Source organism: Arachis ipaensis, chromosome B03 (genome assembly GCF_000816755.2).
Source record: "Arachis ipaensis cultivar K30076 chromosome B03, Araip1.1, whole genome shotgun sequence".
Classification (NCBI taxonomy): Eukaryota; Viridiplantae; Streptophyta; class Magnoliopsida; order Fabales; family Fabaceae; genus Arachis; species Arachis ipaensis.
The window spans coordinates 17,617,592-17,636,526 of NC_029787.2; the positions used below are offsets into that span (position 1 = coordinate 17,617,592).

The 18,935-nt window shown below is 35.4% G+C and overlaps 1 long non-coding RNA gene across 1 annotated transcript; it reads right to left on the reverse strand.

The window, feature by feature from the left end:
* On the reverse strand, nucleotides 1,431–4,035 carry LOC110270004. The gene is made up of 2 exons (XR_002358942.1): nucleotides 2,584–4,035; nucleotides 1,431–2,508 (listed from the first exon to the last, which is right to left on the reverse strand). It is a non-coding gene; the product is annotated as an uncharacterized LOC110270004 (long non-coding RNA).

Sequence of the window (18,935 nt, forward strand, 5' to 3'; positions counted from 1 at the left end):
ACTATCAGTAATCATATAACAACAACAACAACAACAACAACAACAACAACAACAACAACAACAACAACAATAATAATAATAATAATAGTAATTAAAAAATAAAATAGCCACTAAACTCTTAAAAATAGGGTACTCACGTGTTTATTTGGACTAACTATCATATTCACATTAACTTATTACACTCAAATCTATTATTATAACTAACTTTTACTCTATAATAGCACTAAGTTCATTTAAACAACTTATAATTGATGTTAACATTATAAATAATTTTATAGGAAAAAAAAATAACTTACATATAGAAGATGATCAAGATATATCATAATATGTTTATCCATTGAAATTTTTTTCTTCCCCATCTTGAAAAAGATAAATCTGGAGTTCCACAAAACAAGCAACCTTCATATGGAAACAATGGCACTTAAAGAAAAGGAACCGAAGCAGAGAGCACAGAGTTAACACACACTTGTATTTTGGTGTTTTAGTCTTTTCAATGATGAGTGAGAGCGTCTAGGGAGAGAGGAGTCACGGACCACACAGGGACTCACCGCATGCGAACCACGTGGACACAACATCAAATCGGAATTACCGATTTTCTTCATGCTTCCCAGCCGTAGATCGCCCATCTTACAGCTGCTATCCACTGTCTCTCTGTTCACCCCCATGAAATCGGTACCCTCATTTTGTTTATTGATCCTAGCCGTTCTCGCCTGATCCAACGCCTCCAACTTTTCTTTCCACACTCTCTCTCCTAATACAAAACGCTATTATTAACGATTTCTGAATACGCCAATTATGAAACCCATATCCGTGTATAACATACTCGGAGTCTCATTTTTAGGTATTACCCACAATCTATCCTAATATTAAAAATAAAAACTCTCGACATAATGTCCTATTTTTTTATATCAATAATAATTTATCGAAAATATTATTTTTGATATGACACCAGTAATGTAAAGGCATCAGAAAATGATATTCTAAATTGAGAAAATTAATGAAGTAAAATTACACTCTATTTTCTAGGAAAGGACAATATCACAGCTCGATTTAGGCAATGACTGACATATAAAAAATGATTCTCTTGGCAAGTCTGATACCTCTTTAAAACATGTAGTTTAAGCTAACTTTATTATATATCATTGATACGAAATTTTTATACAATATATATATATATAGTAGATTCTGCTTGTGATATATAGAACATAAATAAAGTTAATAAGAGATTAAAAAAATACAATATAATTTTATGGCCCTTAGAAGTTAAAGGCTCACCGAACAACTGATATCTACTAAAGAGCCAAGGGATTAGGATTCGAATCAATATATGTATCTGAAAAACATAAAAAGGTGATGGAGTGAATTTTGTAACTGAAAGGTACTAGACTCCACACTTGAGAGCTTGAAATTAGAGAGAATTGGGATCAGAATTCAGAAAGTGAGAGAATGATTTCATTACACATGAATCAATTACATGAGTGTGTATATATAGTTGGATTTGGTTTACCTACTGTACCAGTCACAATACTAACTACTATTAGTTACAATTGACATTTATCCTTATTAACAATAATTAGTTTCTAACTAATTCCCTCCCCCCCCCCTTTAAATTCAAGTTGCTAAAACTTTGCAACCTGAGTGTCTCTAAATTCAAAGAACTTATTCGAAGATATAGCTTTAGTCATAATGTCTGCAACTTGGAAATCACCTGGGATATGTTGCACTCGAAGAGTCCCCTTGGCAACATGGTCTCTAGAAAAATAGACATCCATTTCAAAGTGTTTTGAACGAGAGTGCTGAATCAAATTGGCTGCCAGTAGTACTGCTCCCTGATTGTCATAGTGAATCACCGGTACTGGTAGGCTTATGTTGATTTCAAGCAGAAGCTTCTTGATCGCCAATAGTTCAGTGGCAAGATTACAAAATCCTCTGTATCTAGCTTTGGTGCTAGAACGAGAGACCGAAGTTTGCTTCTTTGATGACCAATAAATGAGATTCAGACCCATATAAACACAGAAACCTGCTGTGAATTTTTTGTCTTCCACATTAAATGCCAAGTCTGAGTTGGTATACCTTGAAATGCTAAAATTTGAGGCTTTTTGGAGATGCAATCCCAAGGTGCTGATGCCTTGTAAATACCGTAGAATGCACTTGACAGCTTCCCAATGAATTCAGTTGGCGCTTGCATAAATTAACACACTTTGTTAATTGTAAAAGCCAATTTGGAGTAAGTAAAAGTGATATATTGCAGACTGTCAATGATGGATCTATGGAGGCTAAGATTCTCAAAAGGTTCACCATTAGTGGAGGTTAATCTAAGAATTGATGGCATAGGTGTTGGTAATAACTTGCAATCTTCTAAACCAGCTTTCTTTATCACATCAAGAATATTCTTATATTGTGTGAGTAAGAGACCATCAAGGATTAGCCTCACTTAAATCCCTAAGAAATAATGAAGATCCCCCAAATCTTTGAGGGAAAATCAAGCATTTAAGCTTTTAACTAGGTCTGAAATCACAACAACTAAGCTACTCGTTACGATAATGTCATCCACGTACACAAGTAAGAAAATTGTAGAGTTACCTTCAGCTCTGTGAAAAAGAGAAGCATTTGATTTGGTAGCTGCAAAACCAAAGCTAACAAGAGAGTTAGTGAGCTTAGTGAACCATGCTTTGGGTGCCTGCTTCAGCCTATACAAGGATCGAATTAGTTTGCACACCATTTTATCATTTCCAGCTTCATATCCAAATGGCTACTTCATGTAAACTTCCTACAACTCCCCGTTCAAAAATGTATTATTAATATCAATTTGCTTGATTGGCCAGCCCTTTGACAGGGCAAAAGTCAACAAAATTCTAATTGTCATTGGACAAATTACAAGACTGAATATTTTTTTGAAGTTGAAACCAGGCCTTTGGTGACAGCCAAAAGCAACGAGCCTTGGTTTGTACCTGTTAATGGAGCCATTCGGGTAATATTTAACCCTAAACACCTACTTAGGTATTATTACTCAACGGTTTGGAGGAAGCTCAACAATGTCCCAAGTGTTATTTCTTATCAACACTGCATATTTTTTATCCATGGCTTGTTTCCAATGAGAAATAGTCAATGCTTCCTTTGGTGACTTTGGTTCAAGAGGTTTTGTGATGCAAGTGAAGGTTTTGGGTTTGTTGTTCCCAGTCTTTAATCTTGTTTGCATTGGGTGTGTGTTGGTTGTAGGTTGAGGAATTGTAGGAAGAGAGGTAGTGATTGGAGCAGGGTTGATTGTGAATGGATCTAGTGTTGAATTTTCATGGGTTTGTGGTGGTCTACAATGGTTGTTACTGGTTCGGGTAGTAGTGTAGGTATAGGTGGATTGATTTGTGTAGTTGGCGTAAGGATTGGAGGTAGGGGCTGTATTAATGGAATTGGAGGCACTGAATGTTGTTGTGTTGGAATTGTCGGAGTAGTTGTTGTGAATGTGAAGCCATAACTCTCTTCTTTGAAGGGAAATACTCTTTCTTCAAACACAACATTTATGGTGATGATCTTACCCGACTTTGGTGAGGCACTTGAATCCCTTATAATGTGGGGCTAGTCCTAGATAAACACAGGCCTCTGATCAAAATTTCATCTTGTCTTTGTTGTATAGCCTCGTGTGAGCGAAGCATAGGCAGCCAAATACCTTAAACATAAGATGGAGCTTTTCCAAATAGTCTCTAGGATGGTGAGGCAAAATTTAGCACTAAAGTGCGAAGTAAATTAATAAGCTGAGCAGCTGTCACAAATGCCTCTCCCAAAAATTCTTAGGAAGACCAGCTTCAGCCAAAAGTGTCAACTTCATTGTGGTGATATGCTTATCTTTGCGCTCTGCTGTGTCGTTCTGCTGATAAACATACGAGTAAGAAAACCTGTGTTGAATGCCTTCACAACTCAAATATTTTATTAAAGCAACATATTCATTTGCATTGTCAGACTGAATTTCTTTAATTTTAACACCTAATTAGAGCTCATCCATTTTCTTAAAATACATAAAAATAGTGTGCACTCATAATTTGTGATGAAATAAATAAATTCAAGTAAATATAGTGTGAGCATCAATGAAATGTAAGTAGTACCGAACACTATTTATTATTGGTACAGGGGTTAGGCCCCAAATATCAGTATATACAAGCTATAATAGACTATTGAACTTGGTTATTAAATCAGGGAATGTAAGCTGTTATGATTTACTTAAACAACAAAAACTGCAAATAGAATTTGGGTGTTTGAAAGAAATGTTACAGGATTTTAAGATTCTAGACAAAACATCTATAGAAGGATGCCCTAATCTCAAGTGCCAAATCTTGAATGCAGCATCATCATAGACAGTAGTGATGTGTGCAGTGTGTGAGATTTGACTTTTATTCAGACTGAAAGAGTAAAGTCCATGATCAACTGATCCTCAGAAAAGAGTTTTCTTTGAATCCTGACATTTTACATAATAACCATCAGCATGAAATTCTATCCATGCTCTATTGTCAGTCACAAATTTATGCACACTAAGTAAATTCTTTGTGAAATCAAGCGCATGCATCAGTTTATACAGTTTAAAAGTATGCGAAAAAGAAAATGGTTTGAACAAAGAGCTATCAATATTAGAGATTACCAAGGCATTACCATTTCCAACTTGCACTTGTTCATTTTCTCTATAAAATGTATATTCTTCCAGTCGAGAAGCATTTGACGTCATATGATGCATAACACCAGAGTCAAGGTACCAATTTGGATCAAAGACAGTTGATTGAGCAACAAATGATCAAATGCCTCAATTGTAGTCAAATTGGCTTGTGATCTGTGTTGAGAACCAGAGAGAGTGAATTTTTCGTTAATCTATGCCAACATTCAGCAACTGAATGACCATATTTTTCAAATACTTGACATGTAGGCCTCTCTAAATAGGTTCTGCCTCTACCTTTGGGTGCACCATATCTTCTACTTCTATCTCAAAAAAAATTGCCATAACTTCTACCATCTTGATAATGATTTTTACTGTAGTTGTAATTTTTTGGACTCCCTATGCCAAAACCTTCATTCATAGTTCTCCTCTGTGCAACATTAGTTTTAACAATGGAGTCTAACCTTCAAAACTTCCTAATCCACTCTTCTTGCACTAAAAGAAGTGATTCTAATGCACCAACGGTCCATACTCTTCAATTAATGCTCCTAAAATTGCTGTACATTTTTAGTTTCATCTAATTGAACACCTATTGAAATCAAAGCATTCACAGTTTTCTTCACATCTAACAAGTAATCAGTCATAGATCCCTCTTTTTTATGCAATTCAGCTTGTTTCTTAATTGATTTTCTTTAACTCTAGTTTGGAAAGCAAAGAACGTTTCTAACCTTTTTCTACATTTAACATGCAAAAGTACAGCTAACCATTCTTGAGAACAGAGAGAATTGGGATCAAAATTCAGAAAGTGCGAGAATGATTTCATTACACAAGAATTAATTACATGGGTGTGTATATATAGTTGGATCTGGTTTACCTATTGTACCAATCACAATACTAATTACTATTAGTTACAACTGACATCCGTCCTTACTAACAACAATTAGTTTCTAACTAACTCCTTTTCAGTAACTCAGCAAATAAACAATATATTTATAACCTACATGAAAAAATACAAATTGTATCAGAATTCAATAATCAAATCAACAAGCAAATAAAAAGAGAGTTCTTAATTTAGAATTTGACAATTACACACTGGACGATTCTACTTCCATGAATAGTCTTTTTCTCTAGTGTAATAGAACGAATTAATATATCTAATATCTGACCTACATAATAAGCTAATATCACCCCCTCAAATTAAAGTTTGAGTGGGATGCATCGACGACTAACGTCACTATCGTTAATTATGATTTTTTAATTAAAACCTCTCAAATAATTCATTCAAAACATAGGCATTATTCAATATTTTAAAATAGTAAATCTGATAACAAATTAACAGGTATTAGTTTTCAAATAACACTTATATGATTTTTCAAAATCTGCAAAAAGAACTTATTTTAATAGTCGTTGTGAATAATGATATATATAGTATTTGTGAATAGTAATATATAATATTTTTAAATAGAAAATATTATAAATAAATAATAACAAATATGTACATATGAATAGTAACGTACGAAAAATAATAGATTTGACAAAATAACTAGAAATATAATGTCTACTCACAAGTTAATTTTAACAAATGGATGGTCATTTTGATATATCACCTACTTTTTAGTAGATATAATTTTTGAAATGATTGGAACTCAACAAAAGCGAAGATATTTTTCTCCTTAATAAAAATTCTTTTAAAAAAGTTTTTTTATAAAATAAAAGATAATATTACCTTAGTTTATACGCCGACGGAAGGATCTATGCTATTTTTTTTGGTAATATCACCACTACACCACATTCGGCACTTAGTAGCGGTTATACATAGGATTAGCAGCGATTTTTAACCGCTACCAAATGGATAGCAGCGGTTGGTATATCCGCTGAAAAATAGCGTGCGGTTAAACCGTTAATAGCGGTTAATAGTAATCGCTGGTATAACCGCTATTAAACGGTATTTTACAGCGGTATAATTTTGCAGCGGTTCTATCCGCTACGAAATCAACGGAATGGGAATGCTTGGAGATGGCAGCTGTTAAAAACCGCTGCAAAATGCCATTCGTTGACAATTTTTGTTAGGATATAGCGGCAGATTTAAAACTGCTGCAAAATGTATACTTACACTTTAAAAAACCTGAATTTATAATAAAATATGCCAATTCTTTTATTCTTTATACGTTCTTTCACTCAGTTACTTTAATTTATTAAAATAACCAACGGCCAATAAAACTAAAACACACGAAGCAGAATAATAATATATATGCTAAAATGAATCATTATAATAGTAATTTGAATTCAGTACTGTAAACTACAAATAAAGTCACCAAAATGAAAAACTACAAATAAATATCTCAAAAGTCATTAGGATAGTGAACAATTAAATAGTATTCAAATTCCAACATTGATAATTCAGATCATTAGTGCCTGCACATCATCTTGCATGGGATGAGGTTGGTGCACTTCTCAAAGAATCCAAATCTGCAGCTATTTCAGGTGGCAAATTACCTCCTTATTGCTGGATTACGTATCTTAACAAATTTTCCATTGTCTGCATTTTTGCGTTCTCCTCTGCTGCCTTTGCCTCCATTCTCTGTCTCTTTGCCTTTTCCTCTGTTGCTGCTGCCTTGAGTTCTGGTGCCTCCGCCTTAAGTTTTACAATCTCCATCTGATACTCCTCAATCTGTACACCGTAGTCAGACTGTTGTGGAATGTTACGAAAATACTGATTGGGATATGGACCAAAACTGAGTTCATGAACTCTTCCTGGGTGCTCTTTTCCAAGCACTTGTGCAAGGGAATCATTCTGTGAAAATTCCTTGCTGGAGGGGTCTTGACTCTCAATTTGTTCAATTGCTTCCTGCAAACATGTGAGATCCAGATTTACACTAATTTAAATTCAATGGTAGTAATTGCAAAGAGAAATTTGAAAAAGTAAAGAACATGATTTACCCCAACCAGACGCGCATCTTCATTCATATACGAACCATTCTTTTTTTTATGACTCATGGTCGATCCCTCTCCTCTACCAATAGGACTTTCCTGTCATTGCTCCTATAACAATCATCAACACTTAATCATATAACAGACAACACTATATTACCAGAAACACGTCAACATTCTGGAACTGAATTTAAATTAATTACTTCTTCGTGTCACTTTCTTGCCATCGTTTTAGAACCTCCGGTATGTGTGTACAGTTGCTTTGAACGATTAACAGCATTTTTTCTACACTTCTCCTACACACAAAATGACAAACATAAATGTTATTGGGATAAATTACTACACTGTTAATGGTTTTATAAGTCAGCCATGTACAACTTCAGGAAACACAAAAAAGGATAAGGTGATGAACTTTTGGGTAGTAGTTTTTCCACTATCACAATAAATTCAGCATATTTAGTAGTAAATCATGACGATTTAAAATCGAATACAATGAAATTTCAACTAAATATTTGTTACCTGTGTGTCCTCGTCCAACTGATATTCAATAAACTTTTTCCAGTGATTTGTCTCTATTCCTGCAAATGATTTCTTGCGTTCCTCCAGGATCTTCCTATTCTTTGTACAATTCCCTGCTTTATCCACTCTCTTCCATCGTCCTCATAGTGGAAGACTCGCTACAAGTAGTTCAGATCATAAGATAACACAATAAAGATGATAACGATATTGACATCAGTGCTTTCACACCGTCATTGTAACCATTAACTTTAACTCCAAATCCATTCTACATCACAGAACTTTATACACGATTCATCAACTCAACACACAAATAAATATGATTGAGAACTTTCCACCATGAAAACTTTATCCTAAAAGCTAAGTTCAAAATGCAAGTTTCACAACCATTATAACCATATAAAGAGCAAGAATCGCATCCAATATAAGCATGCCTAATCACCTTCAAGATATGAACCGAATCTCCCTTGCTCGACCAGCTTAGTAGTGATCAAGTATATATCACTTCATTAAATATTGTTTTAGTTACTAATACAATCTGTTAGAACTTTTTGGCAAAGGAACCCATCAAATCCTATTAAAGGAATCAGGCTGAATCTCTTCTACAATAGCTTTATACAGGCAGGGACAACAATAACAAAGTTGAAAGGTGAAGGGATTTTTGGTCGGGAGTGTTGAGGAGGAGCAGACCCATATAGTAAGATAAGGAAAACATAATAATTAACCACCTCAAACAGACTTAAATATTATCAAAAGACACATAATTAGACAAGAACAATTCTCGGCAACAAAATTCAAAGAAGTGAACAAAAAGAAACCCAACATACACTATCCTTCTCTAATTTACCAGACTAAAACAAAAAAATAGAAAACCAAAGAGATTCACCTACTAACGGAGAGTAGTAGCACAAAAAAACAGCATCCCCATGGCTAGAAAATAATTAAATAATCTCTCAACAAAAAATTAAAACCACAAAAACATTCAAAATTTCAAAGTTAGGAAGGTAACGGAATCAACTTGTGAAAATGTGTTCAAATTTATATTCTTCAGACATTTTCATTTAACCGAAAGTCATAAATAACAGCTAGTCACTCTCTAATTGAGGACAATAGGAGCAGCTTTAACATTCTCATGAGGTTTATAAGTTTTATCATTATTATTGTTATTATTATTATTACTACACTTATTAGTTACATTGCTATACACGAAGGACCGGATTAATTGGGGATTAAGCTATATAATAACGTAGTGCAATTTACACTATACAAAAAAGTCCTTAGAAATTTGTCGATATTCTATAAAAATCTGTATGGTCGATATCATGTGTGTGCGTCTTAATCTTTCCTTGTATTGTTCATTTAATAGATAAAAAAAAGCATTTTACACCGAGCATTGGTAGCGCCTTACGTTATCAAACAAAAAAAAATAAACATTACCTTAACCTGGTCAAATGCATGCTCCTTGGAAGCCTTGCTCATTGTCTTCCAACTTTTTGCACAAATTGGTAACTGTTGAAAATCAGACCCCAATGTCCCCAAGAACCTGCTCAATAAGCCCGCTGCCTGACCAACTTGTTGCAACTCTTTGTTATGATGTAGTACGATCTTCTTTCCAGGAGGAAGTGCTAATGCCTCCTTAACAGTCAGCTCCATACAAGAAGCCACACTATTTTCTAACAGAGGGAACAAACTTTAAATGTAAGTTTACTAAGAGAATTAGAATACATGGAGAAGAGTAATTACACTTTCTAAGAAACAAGCATAAAAAGAATACCTATGACATCAACAACCTAATAATCGGTGTCCTTTTTTGCTGTTGGCATTTCCTTGACGTTCAACTTCATGTGCAGCAAATAAGTTGTCGACATGATCATCGAACGACTCGACCTCATCCGCCTCTGGACCATAGTCTTCATCTTTTGAATGGTCTTCTACAACTTCATGTAAATCCGGATGCTTTCTATTTGTCACAGGAGCTCGAGCGTCCCCAATGTCACTTGACAGAGCTAGCCGTGTTTCATTGCACGGTGGTCGAAACGGTATAGCGTTAACACGAGATTGTCGAGCACCATTACCGAAATGCGGAGGTGGAGGCGCTCTAGCACGTCACTGTGCACTTGAAGTATTTGCTCCCGTATCATGCGTTCCATCCGTGTGCTAAAAACAAAGTAGTTAGTACATCAACCAATTTTTTTCAGTATTCCCACAAATTATAAATAATAAAAGTCTATCCTAAAAAGCAAATGAACATTTGAAATAAGTGGTGCATTAAATAACTCACCGGAGTAGCGTGGGTTTGACTATTAGGGGCAACTACAGTTCTAGCTGCAGTACTAACGGTGTACCGAGGTTTCCTTGGCATTTGATTATTCCTTTACACAACACAAGGTCATTAGACAATTAGCAAGAGAACGACAATGTAAAACTCAATAGTGCACAATGATTATACCAATTATATGAATCAAGTTTCAAACAACATAGTACATTATTTAACAATTTTGTTATCTGAATAGTAATAAATAAATGAAATTAATTAATCAAGAAAAGTCTGGTATCAACTTTTAAAGGTGATAATATAGGAGACAAACTTGGTAGTGTTAAAGATGACATGACAACAATTTTTTATCCCCAACAAACACTTCTCTAAGTGATGTAAGAAATTAATGTAACTGCGACCTTGATTAAATCAAAGTAAAGCGAGCATTACAGAAATTATTAAATAGAATCATATGACCTCTAAATATCTATCGCATTAAATTTTCCCTAAACAAGTCATGCCCAGTTTTGAGGCCTTAATCCAAAGATTGGGGGTAAGAGTCAGTGAATATTGACCCTTATTCAACCTTTATATAGCAACAATTTTTAGAAGTAAATCTAATTAATTTTGTAAATGTTTGAATGCAAAGTAAATGGGCTATCTTGAAAGTAAAATAGCAGATCATCAATGACCAAAGAGAGAAAAATTAAGTATCAGAACATTTAGGGCATTACAATTTCAGCTTCAGACAACAAAATTGTAAAAATTTTAACTCAAATATATACATGCATGAGATCGGGAACCACCACTGAAGCTCGTGTAGTCATCATCCTTGCCAACAGCGAGAGAGGAGCAAGATGAATCCTTCTGTCTCTGTTGTTCTGGTCCGCTGAGAAAGGAAAGATGCTGCCTTTGTACTTCACGCGTCGCCGACGAGCACGGAGAAGAGGAGCTGTGTCTGCGTCACTGCCGTTTGAGGGGCTGTGCTTAGCCGCCGTTGTACCGCCCTGCTTCACCGTGACTGAGCTCTGTCACTCCCTGCTCTTTGGGCTTGTGATGTTGTTGTGGAAATTGCTACAGGAAGAGGAACAGGCTGAGTCACCGTGCTTTGGGCCACCGAGAGTGGTTATGTGGCTTCCGGGATCACCGCCGGAGCTCCGGGCTGAGCTTCTGCCACTTGAGACCCTGCTGCCACTGTGTTCCACCGCCGGTAAGAGTTTTGAGTTTGGTTTCTGCTCTTTCGGAATTCCAGAAAGGTTATTAATGCCATGTGATTGTAACAGTTGCCGTCACCGGGACTTTTACTAGCGACGAATGGTGGAAGTGTTGTTTTGTTGTGAGCCGGAATGGCCGTGTATGCTATTGAACTATGGCTGATTGCCGAATGAGTTGTGAGCCGTATGGCTGATTATGAATTATGAACTTAAGCCGAAGGGCTGTATTTATTGATAAATTGGCTGGTTCCGGATTGAACCGTGAGCCGGATGGCTGAGATAGATGGTGATCCATGGTTGAGTACAAATGCATGTATGCAATCGAATAAATTGTGAATTTAAGCCGGATGGCTGAGATGAATGTTGTATGCGAGTATGCTTTGTTTTCTCTCTGGTTGTAAGGGTGACAGGGCACCGATACCCTCTAATGGCGACAGGGCGCAAATACCCTCTAATGATAATAAAGCGCAACAGAGAGACTGTGTCCGGGTTAGCTACCAGACACGTCGGGTTGGCTTGGTAACCGACAGATGATATCATCAGCCACTAGGGACAGGCATGCATCATTTGCATTTGTGTGACATTGGTTGGGTGTGCATATTATACTTGGTTTGCCTATGTGATTAATTGCTAACTGTTCTACTTGTAATAACTGTTTGCTTGTGCTTGAACTTCCTATCTGTGTTTGCATCTGGGACTCTGTTGGATTGTGGTGATTGGTTGTTGGTTGGATTGTTTGGGCCTAGGGCCGTGGTTGGAATGAGATGAACCGATGGTTGATTTCAGTTTTGTGTTTTTGGTTTGGAATAAAATATGAAAGGCTATTTTGGTTCAGTTTAGATAACCTTTTTGAAAGGCTTTTGATATTTTGAAAATTGAACGGTTCCTCTTTTAGAAAAGATTTCCGACTTTACTTTTATTGGAAACTGTTGTTTTTGAAAAGAGGCATAAGACGGTTATTAATCACTGATGCGGTTATCTTCACGTATCCTATTACAGTAATTCCCAAAAACCCTCTACTGAGAACCCTTTCGAGGATGATGTTCTCACCCCCCTACATTTTTCCCTTTTCAGGATATGGGCGCAGAAGCTACGAAGAGTTTATTTAGTTGTTGAGATGCTCTGTATTGTTTTAGTTATGGTTTATTGAACCCTCGCCATTATCTTGATATATTCTGTAAGAGGGATAGAAATTGTATTGGTTAATGCTTGTAAAGTTATTTATATATATATATTTATGTATATATATGGATGTACTCTTTATGAGTTGTTGTGAGTTGTATGGCATTTATGGATGTATGATATCGGATGAAAGTATTTTTGGATCGGTATTTCGGTTTAAAAGTTTTAAACGGGCTTATATTTTAGTATTAAATAGCATAAGTGTCGTCGTAATGTCCGAGCTATCAGAGTGGCGCAGCCGGAAGCGTGAGCTTTGGTAGTTAGGGTGTTACACAATCACAGCTCAGAAAATTAACATATCAGTAAATAAAATTTTAGCAAATCATATACATGCATCATAGCTTCACAAACATCACAGCATAGAGCTTCACAGAAATTTTTTTTTTTAATAAAACTCATTACGGATACAGAGACATGCAACACATCAACAGTTATTTATCAAGTAAATCAAACCTTCATATCTTTTAAAAAAAGTACCTGGAAACTCGAAGATTCCGTCAACATTGATGGAGGGGAGATAGAGCCACCAAGTGACCAAGGCAAATAGCAGTGTTGGAGCACCTTCGGACTCGCGAGGAAGGCTTCGCGGTTACCACGGTGGCTGCTTAATGGAAGGGAAGGAGGGCTGCTACGGAGGGGAAGGGAGCGACCTGAGGAACGACGGCGGCGGCACGCGGATATGGCTGGACGCAGTTGACGGACAACGCGCTGGAAAAGACTGGGCGGAGCCCTTCTCTTCATTTCTCTTGGAGTGGGCTGTAATTAGTGCTAAATTGGGGCTGTAACGGCAACATTGTTATGTTGCTTCAAAAAACCGGCCAGATCCCGACCGGATCTCGGCCGGTTCACCGGTCTAATTTCGATTTTTTAAATATTCAATTTTTGCTGTTTTACCGAGTATATTTAAGAATACATTAAACAAGAAAATAAGTCAAAATAAATATGCCGAAATTAATTTTTGTTTAATTACCAAATGTTTATAAATATCTTTTACTAAAAATTTTAATGATCGCTTCAATTTATATTTTTTCGATTATTTATGTTCTATATAAGGAGAAACAATAAATTTGTTTTGTGGACGTTTTATATTGATGAATTCTTTTTTTCTATTTTTATATTTGTTGTATGTGAAATATTTCATTCTAGATGAAATATTCCTAAATTATTGGTTTAGAATATAATTATCTTAAATTATTTTTCATGATAAAACTTTTTAAAAATATTTTGATGAAGAGATAAATTTTTTGGATGTAATTTTTTGTTTACTAACTCTTTTACCTCTTTTTTATACACATTTCAGAGGATTCTTTTGGCATTTTTGACCTACAAACATAAGGTGCATTTTTGACCTACAAACATAAGGTGCGTAATGAGTTATTAGTTCTCTTTTTTGGTTTCTCATAATAATATTCTCAATGTGTGTCTTGATTATTTATTTTTATGAAAAGGTCATTTATTAATGAATATCGATATTATTTGACATATTGAATTAATATTTAGCTTATTCATTTTTTAATTATAAATATTAATCCTAGTTTATAAAAATTGTACGACGTAATTAAAATAGTTTGACTCGTTTTTTATGGCTTTGATGTATTCCTTCGCTGAGTACTAATTAGTAGTCACTTTATTGATGATTTGTAATTTATACCAGAAAAAATTTCTGGTGAGTTACATCATTTTAAAGCATTTTTTATTATACATATTATTAAAGAATAAATTGGTTTTGGACGTTTTATATTGACGAACTCTTTTTTTCTATTTTTATATTTGTTGTATGTGAAATATTTTATTTTAGATGAAATATTCCTAAATTATTGGTTTAGAATATAATTATCTTAAATTATTTTTCATGATAAAACTTTTTGGAAATGTTTTGATGAAGAGATAAATTTTTCGGAAGTAATTTTTTGTTTACTAACTCTTTACTTCTTCTTTATACACATTTCAGACTATTATTTTGACATCTTTGACCTATGAATATAAGGTGAGTAATGAGTTATGTGTATATTTTGTATTATTTAGAGTATCTTAGCTTTATTAGTTCCCTTTTTGGTTTGTCATAATAATATTCCCCATGTTTGTCCTTATTATTTTTTTTTAATGAAATGGTCAGTTATTAATGAACATCAATATTGTTGACATATTGAATTAATATTTAATCTATTTATTTTGTAATTATAAATATTAATCCTAGATTATAAAAATTTTAATACTTAATTAAAATAGTCTGTCTCAACTTTTTATGTCTTTGATGTGTTCCTCATCTGAGTACTAATTAGTAGTCACTCTATTGATGATTTGTAATTTATCCCAGAAGAAATTTCGTGAGTTACATCATTTTAAAGAATTTTTTTTATTATACATATTATTAAAGACGCGAATTAGGGATGTCAATGGGGCAGGGCGGGGGCGGGGGATGCCTCCCTGCTCTCCATCCCCGCCCTCAAATTTGCTCCCCATTCCCGCCCCATTCCCCGCTGTGGGGGAATATTGCTCCCCATCCCCATTCCCCACGGGGCCCCATTCCCCGCGGGGACCCCATTCCCCATCTACATAATAGTTCTAACTAATTATTAATTTCCATATGAATAGAGCTGCAAGTATCTATCTTATACAAAAACTGCAAGATTTTATACAAAAAGTCTAAATGACATGATGGTGACTTCTTTCGAAATAACACAATGGGGAGACGCAACGACGAGTCAAAGGAAAAGGCAGTGGACGAGGTGGGAGACGTGGCAACAAAGAAGAGAATGGACACGACGGCAGAGTTACAAAAAGGAACACCACAAATAGAAATTACGACGCGGTAAGGATGATGGCACCGTGAGGTGTGACGATGCGGTGAGAAGGGTGACAATGGGGTGGCTGCAGAGAGGTTGGATAGAGTATGGACAGCCTTAGGGATCTCTGAATTGAAAAAGGGTTATGCAAATAAAGATTAGGAGTTTTGGGATTCTATATATATGTGTGTGTGAGAAATGATTAAAAAACATATGTGAGAAATAAACTATTAAGGATAATTCAAGGAATTTATAAATTTCGAGGAATAGCGGGGACGGGGCGGGGATCCCCGCTCGGGTCCCTGCGCTTGCTTCGGGAGAATTTTGTCCCCCATCCCCATCCCCACGGAAAAAATTCCCCACAATCGGATCCCCATTCGGGGCAGTCCCCGCAGGGATCCCCACGTCTCAGAGAATTTTGCCATCCCTAATGCGAATATTATCTAAGTTGCTTCATATTTTTAATCTCTTTTTATGTTCTCTTTAATAGTCAATAATCACTACCATATATATCTTAAAAGTAATATAGAAAAAAAAATTGTCTCATAACTCTTATGTTAATCATCTATACTCTTATAAATATTACGAACAAATAAGTTTTATTTTTTTTATTATGTGTATTTTCAATTTTATTATATAATGCATACAAACTACAAAAGCACATAATTTCATTTTTAATAGAAGTTGAAAATTAAAATTAGCTGATATTAGTACTTTCTTTCTTAACAAATTTTAGTTAAAGTTTAAAATTAAGGACGGAAAGTAGAAAAAATAGCTCAAGAAAATACAAAAAATTGAACAATGTGTTACTATATATGGAAACAATGATTTTTTTATTATACTAATATTTGTACCAAATAACAAGAAGGTTAAATCTTATGTCCACTTTTTATTACTTATTTTACTCATATAATTTTCGAGTCAAGTTTTCATCCAACAACAAAAATTGTTATGAAGTCTTATTCAATTTTTTTTAATAGGAGTACATCCATTCGAGGCCACTACTCGCCCCCCTCTAAGAAAGCTAGAAAAAAATAGCTCTAGAAAATACAAAAAAATTAAAACTAATGCTAAAATTTTTTATTAACATACCTAAAATAAAACATAAAAATAAACCTTGAATAAAAATAAGAGTACAGAAATTTTGAATTCCAACTTATAAAAAGGTTATAAGAGGAGTATTTTATATAGATAAAATTTTCGTAAGGTACTCCATGAATGAACTTAGATGGATAACATTTATATGTAATAATGATTCTTGATATTTTGTGCCAAAAATTAATTGGCGTAAATTTTATCGTTGTATTATAACTGTATTTATGTGGCATATTTTTTGTTTTATATTAGTTTTATATTCTACTTTTACTATACATTATTAAACCATATATTTGGTGTATAATAGATATGGACAAAACCTGGATTCTTAAGCCACGAGATAGCATAGAATATAGGCGAGGACTTAATAAGTTCCTAGACTTTGCATTTGTGAATGCATCGTCGGATAACATGATAAAGTGTCGATGCCCTCAATGTGGGTTTCAATTTATGCAAACAAGAGAGGATGCATACGACCACCTGTTGATAAACCCCTTTCTCCTGGATATACTTTGTGGTTACGTCATGGTGAGAATCCAGCTGAGAAGAGCTCTACTTACACACCAATAGTTGAGAAACCTACAAGCGAGGTGAATCCATATCTTCAAATGGTGCACGAGGCATTTAACTTCACAATGCCTCCTGGAAGTGAGGAGACCACAACATTGGATCCTGTAGGAGACGATGATCTGGAGTTGTCGTACTTGTACGATGGTCCAAGTCGCGAGGCATAGAATTTTGCCGATCTTCTTGCGGATGGAGCGGAGGAATTATATCCCGGCTGCTCGAAATACTCAAAGTTGTCTTTTCTAGTGAAGCTGTATCACTTTAAGTGTATGTGTGGTGTGAGTGACAAGGCTATGTCAATGATTTTGAATTTATTGCGGGATGCATTTGAGCAAGCCAAACTCCCATCCACTTTGTACGAAGCCAAGAAAACTATCCAAAAGCTGGGGATTGAATACAAAAGGATAGATGCATGCCCGAATGATTGCATGTTGTATCGGGGTGATGATGAGGATGAGACCAAATGCAAGCAGTGTGGGACTTCACGATAGAAGCAAAAGATGCAATTACGCAAAAGGGTTCTGTTACGAAACTCAAAATACCTGTCAGAAAAAACGGAAAGCATCTCCCAGCGAAGACTCTCCGTTACTTTCCTCTTATACCACGACTGCAACGGTTATTCATGTGTAGCAAAACTTCATCTGACATGTTATGGCATAAAGAGGCAGATAATAATGATGGGTACTTGAGGCATCCAAGGGACGCTGAAGCATGGAAAGACTTTGATACAAGTATCCTTTTTTTCTAACGATCCTCGCAGTGTTCGTTTAACTTTAGCTAGTAACGAATTTAATCCTTTTAGAAATATGAGTATGAAGTATTCCATTTGGCCTGTGATTCTTATTCCGTACAATCTTTCTCCCTGACTATGCATGAAACACGCATCTTTTATACTATTTATGATTATTCTCGGTCCTAAAATGCCGGGTAACGACATCGATGTTTATCTGAATCCTTTGGTGGATGAGTTGAAGCAACTCTGGGATGGCGTTGAAACTTATGATGCTAATAAGGGGACTACTTTCAAGATGCGTGCAGCGCTAATATGGACTATTAGCGATTTTCCAGGATTGGAAAATTTATCTGGGTGGAACACGTACAGTGGGTTAGCATGTCCCACGTGTAACGTGGACGCTAAGGCTTAGCGACTAACATTCAGTCGAAAATGGTGTTACACGGGCAATCTCCGCTTTTTGAATCAGGGCCATAAATATAGACTAGACCGGAGTAGATTTGACGAACAAGTTGAAAGCAGAGATCCACCGAAGAAGTATTCTGGTACATATGTCTTAAGGCAACAGTGTAACATGCAAGTATCGTTTGGGAAGAACTCAACTTTGACAGCCAAAAGAAGACGCACTGGTGAAAATGCATATCAAGATGACTCGTATTGGAAAAAGAGGAGTGTGTTCTTTGAACTTCCGTACTGGAAGGATCACATGTTGCGTCATAACCTTGACGTGATACATATAAAGAAAAATATTTGTGACAATGTGGTCTTCACTATATTTAACGATAGCGTCAAATCAAAAGATAATCTTAAAGCCCGCAAAGATTTACAAAGCATGGGCATAAGGCCTGAATTGTGGTCGGACGAAGGTGGTAAATATCCTTCAGCAATCTTCACAATGTCGAATCCACAGAAGGATGTATTTCTGAATATTCTACAGAACGTGGTCTTTCCAGATGGTTACTCGAGCAATATTGCTCGTTGTGTTGACATCCGGCAGCGCAAGTTTATGGGTTGAAAA